This window comes from Watersipora subatra, chromosome 6 (assembly GCF_963576615.1).
Source record: "Watersipora subatra chromosome 6, tzWatSuba1.1, whole genome shotgun sequence".
Classification (NCBI taxonomy): Eukaryota; Metazoa; Bryozoa; class Gymnolaemata; order Cheilostomatida; family Watersiporidae; genus Watersipora; species Watersipora subatra.
The window spans coordinates 59,185,539-59,194,657 of record NC_088713.1 but is presented as its reverse complement, the minus strand read 5'-3'; the positions used below and the strand labels follow the sequence as shown (position 1 = coordinate 59,194,657).

The 9,119-nt window shown below is 36.8% G+C and overlaps 1 protein-coding gene across 3 annotated transcripts in view; it reads right to left on the bottom strand.

The window, feature by feature from the left end:
• The window catches only part of LOC137398961 (MAM and LDL-receptor class A domain-containing protein 1-like), a 62,374-nt gene that overhangs the window by 30,669 nt on the left and 22,586 nt on the right, over nucleotides 1-9,119 (bottom strand). The gene's annotated exons all lie outside the window — the stretch shown is intronic.

The following is a 9,119-nucleotide window of genomic DNA, read 5'->3' as shown; positions in this document are numbered from 1 at the left end:
CAATGCCCCGATAGTTGGTGAGATGTTGAATCAGGACGTTAGGTTAAGCTGGCGGCGACCATTTCTAAAACAGCAATCGGACAGTCTCAAATTAATAGGGACTTTGGGAAAAGTTTTGACAAACCATAAGGTGAGTTGTGCAAGACATGACTTGAAACTTGGAATATTTTGACATGATGGGTGGCTGTGTCGATTGGTTTAGTTTTTGTGTGTGCTGCTCATTGGATTGGTGAGATATTTGGGTAGATACTTTTGTTTTTGCTCATAACTACGTGGACCTTTGTTGTTTTTTTGTGTGTGTAGACTACGGCCCAGTCTCGGCTTCGGCAATATCCCGCTAAAGGACCCATGTGCTGTTGACCTTTCAATTCAAAAAGTTTTGTAGTCTTTTTTTAGAGTTGAGGTCGTATTACTAGTTTTATATGACAAGTCCAGCAGGTGCCTTTGCGTTAGAATCCAAAATTTTTGACAGACCGGTATCATGATTTACTGATTAGGAGTTGTTCTCTGTTTGTTCTGTAAATCGCTGTCGAGCAAAACTGTTTTTTTTAAATTTCTGATATTTTCAATATTTTTTGTTATTGATAAATAGATATAATAATAATAAAATATTAACAAAATAATGTATTATATAATATGATTAATAATAAGCAAAACACAATATAAATAATAATATAAAATATTGTATAATATATATAATATATATATATATAACACATAAATACATATAATATATATTTATTTTTGTGATTGATAAATATATATGAACTTTGTTGTCACCGGTCAATATCGTTTAAATCAAATTAGACCACAAGACAAAAAAAAGGTAAATTATAATTATGGTCTATGTGATTTGTAATTACTAATAAAAACAAAAACTAGTAGATGATACTTAAAAAAAAAACTAAATATCTATTTTTTGTTTAAGTACAGAACTAATCTGTTCGGTAGGAAGTTTGAGCATCTTCCTTTATTTTTGTGACTGAGACTTTCCAATAGCTATAAACAGTATTGTTAAGGAACAGCTGCATGCATTTGAGTGGTCACCAGGTTATTTTTTATCGCAAGCACTTGGCTAATTCCATTGACATGGAAAATACTTTGAAAAGCTACCGAAAAGGATTGAATGTTTTTTTAGATTAATAAAAACAGAAAAGAAAATAACTTTAATTTAAACTGGGTGGTTAATGTACAATCAGTGTGTTAGTCATTAACTAAAAGTGTTCTTGCATGACACAATGCAAATAAAGTTTTAACACCTGTGTTCAGTCTTTAGCCACTCTTTTTCACTTGTTAAGAGTTGTCCACTCTGAACTGAGTCATTCTTTAGCGACTCATTAGCACTTTTTAGGAGTTGTCCACTCTGAGCTGAGAACACTGGGTTGATAATAAGGGCAGTGTTGTATTATGGGATTTGTTAGGCTCAGGCTATATTGGTGTCTGAGCTCGAGGCAGTACAGGTGATCTTGGTAATTACGGTGAGTGGATAAAGCTGGATAAAGCTAGTGGGTAAAGCTAGTAGATTAGCTAGTGTAAGGCAGTATGGGGAGGATATAAGGAAGTGGAATGAAAGATGGAGGCTTTTGTTCATCTTCACATCAATACAGGTAAGTACATTGATTTATACGACGTGGTGCAGTTGGCGAAGCTCTAAATTTATTCTTCTTGTGTGTTATCGTTAGCGATAATTTTCTGATTACGGTGTAAGTTTAATGTTTGATTAGACCCTTTCACGGGCGTGCAGGTGAGGTGACGTGAGGTTGGGTGGTGTTGTGAGGCTGTGAGGTGTTGTAGCGGTGAAGCATCGGTGTTGGAGAGGTGTAAATATTTATTAAAAGTTCGGAGGTGAGAATTACATTAAATTTATATTAGTAGGGTAGAGTAAATTTGTAGCGAGAAATATAACGTATTGTGTTGCGATGGAGAGTGGTTTTCCGAAACTGGTGTTCGGTGAGCACGGTGATGGCTCGTGGGAAAGATTTATAGAAGAGATGAATTTGTGTATTGAGAGTGCTGTCGAGAGGAGAGGTTATATAGTTGATGATGATGGCGACAGAGTGCCTATTATGAGAGGTAGAGCTAGGTTAGTGCCACTATTGAGAGCTATTGAGCACAGTGGTAAAGAAGTATTGAGGGGTGCAGGGTTTAACGTAGATGGTGCAAATGCTACTTGTGAAGAGGCAGTGAAGTTTTTGCAGGGTTATTATGGTAGACAAAAGAGCATGTTTGTGAAGTGTCATAAGTTTTTGACGGCTAGGCAGGCACTTGGTGAAAGTGATAGAGAGTTTTTGCTACGAGTTGAGAGTTTGAACAGATATGCTGAGGTAGCGAACAATGCTGATAGAGTAAGGTTTGCTCTTATAGTGGCAGTTAACGGGTTGAGAGATAGAGAAGTAAGTAGAGACTTGATGAAGAATGCCAATTTGACTGGTAATGTTGAATGAGGCATTGAGGGCTTGTGAGATCGCGAATCATTCAGACAGGTTCATGAGAGCTGATAGTAGAGGTAGCGATTTAAAAAGTGAGATTAAAATAGAGGTAGCAAGGGTATCAGAGTGCGACAGTTGTGCGCAGTACCGGAGTGGTTGTAGGGATAGTAAATACAACTCAAGAGGTGGATATTCTCCTAGAAGCAGTCTTAGGAGTGGTAAAAAGTATTATGAGGATAGCAGTGATGAGCGTGATGTTAGTAGGTATGGGGCAAGAAGTGGAGAGTATAACAGGGACAGTAGGAAGTATAGAGACAATAGCAGGGAAAGGCATGTCTCTAGATATAGAGTAAATAGTAGAGAAGTTAGTGAAGATAGAGTATGCTACAATTGCAAACATAGTAGCCATGAGATGCAGAGTTGTCCCTCCATCAAATGTTTTTCTTGTGGGCAACGAGGACACGTAACCCGATATTGCGGGCATAAGGGTAGGGAAGTAAGGTATGGCAGTCGAGGTAGCAGTAGGAAGAGATATTGGGGCAAAGAAAGTCCTCATGACGTAAGGGATAAGTGGAATAGACTCAGAGATTACAGTATGAACAGGTATGACAGAGACAGTTGGTTTGAGAAGCGAGAGACAGATAGGCATGATGAAAGGTACAGTAACAGTAGAAGGGGTAAAAGTACAAGATTTGCTGGCTATAAAGAAAAATATGGTGAAGATCAATGACTAGGCCAGAGAATTTTGCAGTATTTGGAAGTTAATGGTGTAAATGTAGAGTTTACGTTTGATATTGGGGCTGAGGTGTTGATAGTAACCGAGGCAACAGCCAATAAGTTGAACCTACGGTTAAAGAAACCATCGGCAGTTTTAGAAACTGCTGATGGTAGTGAGTTCAAAGTGGTTGGAAGTGTAATAGTTCATTTGGAAAGTAAAGACAGGCATATGGATGCTTAAGTTCATGTGATGAAAGAATTGAGAACAAACTTTTTGGACATAACTGAGTGGAAGCAGCTAAAATTATTTGCTGTTGTAAATGCGTTATTTGAAAGTAAGTTTGCGAATGTTAAGGAGTGTAGAAGTATTAAGCCAGTTGAGCCGTTTTCGCCGAGAACCATTATTGCTGGGTCAAGTTATGTTTTAGATGATGTCAAGTTGCAAAACCTGACAAATAAGTCTGACAGAGAGAGCTAAATTAAGAAAGGTCACACAGGTCAAGATCGGTGGACTTGTAAAACCAAGGGAGTGAAGAGTAACGGAGACGTAGAAATTGGTAGTCAAAGGGGGACAGCCCAAGGCACCAGAGATTGGCAAGTGTCTATGGGGTATGATAGAAAACACAGTCATGATGAGGTAAGTGAAATTGCTGAGAAAGTAGCTGAACCAGTATCTGTAATGGAAAAGGTTTGCTCTTTTTTAGCCGAGGTATCCAGCAATGGAATGCTAGACAGAGATGGTCATGAGAGAAAGGTAGCAGAGATTGAAAGAGAGGAAAAGGAGGTGCGGAAGAAGTCGAAGGAGAAATTGGCTAAGCTAAAAGCCATACGTGAGGCAGCAGTCATGGAGTTGGAAAATGTCAAGGCATTCAGGGTAGTTATGCAGGAGTTAGCCGAGGTTCAGAGGAGAATTGCTGGTAGCAGACCTGCACTGGTGGCAGGTGAGGTCGAGCTAAATAGGTCTGGGCCTATGCCAACTCCCAGCTCTGTGGTGCCACCCCTGTGCAGCCGGTTACGGCCCAGGTGGAGACCTCCCACAGGAGGCCTGTTGAGCCTGCCTTTTATTGGGGAGAGCGAGGTAAAGACGGAAGAGATGAGGTTGAGGAGTCCTTACTGACTCAACCAAGACTCCGGGCTAGTCGGGGTTGGTGGAAGTAGTGTTGGAGATGTCGGTGGAAGTAGTGTTGGTAGTGACAGTGGTCACGGTAAAAGTATTGGTAGCGGCGGAGGTCAGGGTGATGGAAAAGCCAGTGCAGACTGGCAATAGAGCTGGCAGTAATGAGGTGAGTATTTTAGGTGGTTGCTCAGGGTCAGACAAGCCACAGACATAGCCTATGGAGACATAGCCTATATAGCCTAGCCTACTGCCCTAATGAAGTCCGGTAACGCACGACGCAAGTAAGGTAAGTTAATACATCTGTTTGTTGGTAGTGATGGGGTGGCCCAAAACAAAAAGAAAAAAAATAAAGGGCATGTTGTATTATGGGATTTGTTAGGCTCAGGCTATATTGGTGTCTGAGCTCGAGGCAGTACAGGTGATCTTGGTAATTACGGTGAGTGGATAAAGCTGGATAAAGCTAGTGGGTAAAGCTAGTAGATTAGCTAGTGTAAGGCAGTATGGGGAGGATATAAGGAAGCGTAATGAAAGACTGAGGCTCTTCTTCATCTTCACATCAATACATGTAAGTACATTGATTTTTACAACAGGCAGAATTTATCAGAAATCTGCTCTGTTGTTAAAATACAAGACTGCTACCTGCACAAGGTGTACAATATAGCCTGAGAGTTAAAACTCTAGTCTACTTGAAACAGTTGAAAGATTGTAAGGCTCGTTTACTAACTAGACAACACAACATAATGCACTATCTTAATGTACTATCATAATGTACATAATTTCCTACCTCTAAAACTAATGGGTTGACAACACCTAATAAGTAAAACAAAAGAGATGAACACTTAAACAATAAAAGGTCACATGATCTGAAGTGTAAAAAGTGGAGTACTGTTGTTGGCCACTCGCCATACGTACAAATTCACACCACTTTTTTTACCATATTTATACGTAAACTATTCATCAAATAAAATATTTAATTTATTTGATGAATAATTTTTACTTTTTACACTTCAGGTCACATGATCTGAAGTGTAATACTGTTGTTGGCCACTTGCCATACATAAAAAGTAACACCACTTTTTTACCATATTTATATGTAAATTATTCATCAAATAAAATATTTATTGCATTTATTTATATACAAATCAACAAATATTGGCTTAAAGTTTAATTGTCATTCACATATTTCATCAGCAAATGAGTTTTTTGCTGATTAAAGAAAAAGCCAACAGGAGTTGTCCACTCGTCAAAGTTCTTTTATTTCTGTTTTATATTAGTGTGTTGATGATTCACTGGCTGGCGATAATTTTAGCAGTTTAATTCACAGCAGATTTTTGATTCATATCTTATTTGAACACATGTTCTCAAAACAGAATAATTGACCTCAATTCCTTTTTAAACAAAAACGATAAAGAACCTTGAACATTCATATGATTGAAAATATTAGAATATTCATATATTGTGCTAAGATTTAAACACACCATGTGATACAATGTATACTTGAAATGGTTTAAGCTAAAAGTAGAGATGCTCAATGACCAGAGGAAGTGATAAAGCAGCTATCATCTTCAAACATGAGGTGACTCAACTTTTCATCAGACCACTATGCCTGGAATAGCGAAGGGGGTAGAGAAATTAGATTGGTAAACTAAACTAGTATTTAATCATATTGAGGTTAGAAAAGGGTAACGAGCAGTGGCAGCAGGCTGGTAAATAAAATGTGTGTCTCAGTGTACCACATTTTTTAACCACTACTAACAGGAGCTGCAGATCAGTTTGAAAGTGAAAGTCTCAAGAAAAGCTTTTTGCTAGCAAGCTTATAATATTGCTAGCATATTATTGATATGCTAGCAATATTATAAGCTCATTATAAGCTTATTATCGATCATATTAGTTAATTTTTAACACATTTAACTACTCGTCAAACACACATAAACCTAAAAATACTATTGTTTAAATCAAAAGCTGGTCAATGTTGTTTGGATTATCAGGAGTCATTGCTATGGAATCTACTACCGGTTACACTGCGTAAAATTGTAAATGCTAATTCTTTCAAAAATGAACTGAAGCGCTACCTCAGACAACCAGACTAGACTAAACCAACTAGACATACTTCTGCTGACTCTACTTTCAGGTTCCGCGCCTTGATTAGCCTTGCTATTGCGCACAGGGACCTCATCATCCCCTTCCCTGGAGTGACATTTTTTTCTATTTCTCTTGTCTTTTTATACTGTTAGAAACACTCTTCATGTTATTATTTGTGGTTATATTATAGATGAAAATAAACAAACAAACAAACAAATATGCTTGGGTTTACTTAGACAAAAATGAAACAATTCCTAACTAGTCAGAAGAAACTATATATGACTAGTGAATGCCCGGTGTGGCACTTGTAATAAAAAAAGCTTTTGCACAAAATTTACTTTTAATCAACGTATACAACATTTACCATTCTATAGCCTTTAAATGAAGGTATTTGTCTATCTCTGTGTACTGTGCTATGTATGTTTACTGTGTTTATTTCTGTGTAAATCATACCATACCAGCTGCAGTGCCTACTACAGATCTATAATGAATGCAATAGTCATGTTGGTTATATGAGTTTACGCATTTTTTTCATTTATGTGCATGCATTTTTCTTCTGGTATGGCTTTACGTGTAACACTAACTGAAGTGTTTAACGGGAAGCCATGAAAGATTGGCATGTGTTCCAAGTAGCCCAATTTATTCCATGGTATAGCCAGTTAGATAGTTTAGCATATTGAATAAATGGATGTTCGCAGAAATGGAGGTTGTGAGTTCAAACCCAGTTCGGAGCAGATTTCCCATTCTTAAAACTTTATTGTTATAGCTGAACAGACAGATGTACAGACAGACGGACCAACATTGCGTTTTATATAGATCGGGAAATAAATTGTAATATGTAGTTTTTACTATAATAAGAGCTGCATGCGTCTGTCCAAAGTCACTGTTTGAAGTTGTAAAAATAATATTGCATCACGAAGGATTAGAACTCTAGTCAACTGCTTTGGGCATAACGAAATAATTGCGCGCATTAAAAGAGATGCCAGGGTGCTAATATGATTTACATTAAATTAAAGAATATTATGATACAATAAACTATAATGTAACATAATACAGTACAACATTATAATAACAATTTACTAATAATATTATATGATATGTTGTTGTAAAATATAATATCGTATAATGTAATAAAATAAATTATATTAAAAATTATAATAAAAACTAACTATAAATTATAATATTCTGAACACGAGTCTATTTATCGATTCAGTGATATTTTTTGATAGTAAAAATAATATAATTGCCGAGATTGAAAATACTTAAATGCATTGTTTACTTTGCTTTATGCCCATTTTTGGGCATTTCAACATAACAGCTCTCATTGGGCGAGGATTTTCTCTCAAGGAATTTAATGAGCTCATCACGTGTTGCTACAGACTAACTTTTTTGACAGAATCCCTACCTTCAGCGTATACTTGTTACTGAAGCGCTTGAAAGCGTACCGACGCCAAATCCTTGGTAAATAAATTACCCAATAAGAGCAGGCTATTGATGGTAGTCACTGGAAATATACAAGGTACTAGATTAAGGCTGGTGATCACACTATGTTGCCATACGTCGACGCTGTCCTTTCGGCGATTTTTCGTCGATTGTGAGCATTGTAAACCGAATGCATTGACAGAATAAGGATATGCATGTCAAGCTTTCTCAATAGTTTGCCGAGCATCCATGACAGCCTGTGTAATGTCTACTACATTGGCGATGGCAATTGGCCGCCGTGATTACTCGATCCATATTTATTTTATGACATTTGCTGCGGGTCTAGTATTCCATCATACTCCATCATACTCATGACCACTTTATACAATGAACGCTTTTGCGATAGCATGGTATAATGGGTATTATGGGAATGCTATGCTGCTGACATTTCACTGATCTAAACGCAGATTGGTTTGCGATAGTGTGAACATTATTATCACAGACGATTACCAAAGTATCATTCGTTTTTTCGTGACGTCATTTTATCGCTGTCGGCCATCTTTATAGACAATTTTATTGTTAGAAACACGAAGCTTTTGCAATGAATTTTTGAAAATGAAGCTTTTGTTTACAATTTTATATTATAGTATCAAAACAACACCAAAAAGTACTATTAAATAACAGAAAAACGATCGTTTTCTACAAATATGGCGGCTTTTTTGTGAACGAGCGCATGTGCAAACGGCTTGATGACGTAAAAAAAGCGATGGTTAACACCAACTTACGGTAATAGAGTGTAAACCAGCTTTCACCCTTAGGCTCATTACTTTGTGTTTGTCCTTAGATCTTCAAATATTACCTTAGAGTGAGAGTTCAAAGTTAGATATGAACTGTTTTGTATCACCGTTTAGTACTGTTAAAAAAAAAAGATCATGAGACAAAAAACAATAATAAAGAACAGTCAATTAAAATTATTTATATCGAAAAAGCTTTTTTTCACAACGCTGTTTTATATGTAAATTGGCAAAGTGTTGGCGCCTGGTATAAGGTGTAGTGGTTTTTCTTGGGAAGTCAGAATGTAATGGATGATCAGGCAGATCTTAGTATTTTAAACAGCAAATATCTAATACCATAGCTCATATCAGATAACTCACAGGTAACACAGAGGTAACCCAGATAAATATATATAGGTAACACAGTTAGCTCATCAGCATTACAGACATTTATAGACTGATCATAACTGTCCATATCAGGTAGCATAACTCTAAAACATAAATTTTGAAAGACTTCTAATTTTTATTTTTCAGTCTTAAAAGGTCAAACACAAGTGTGTCAAAAATCCTGACTGAAAC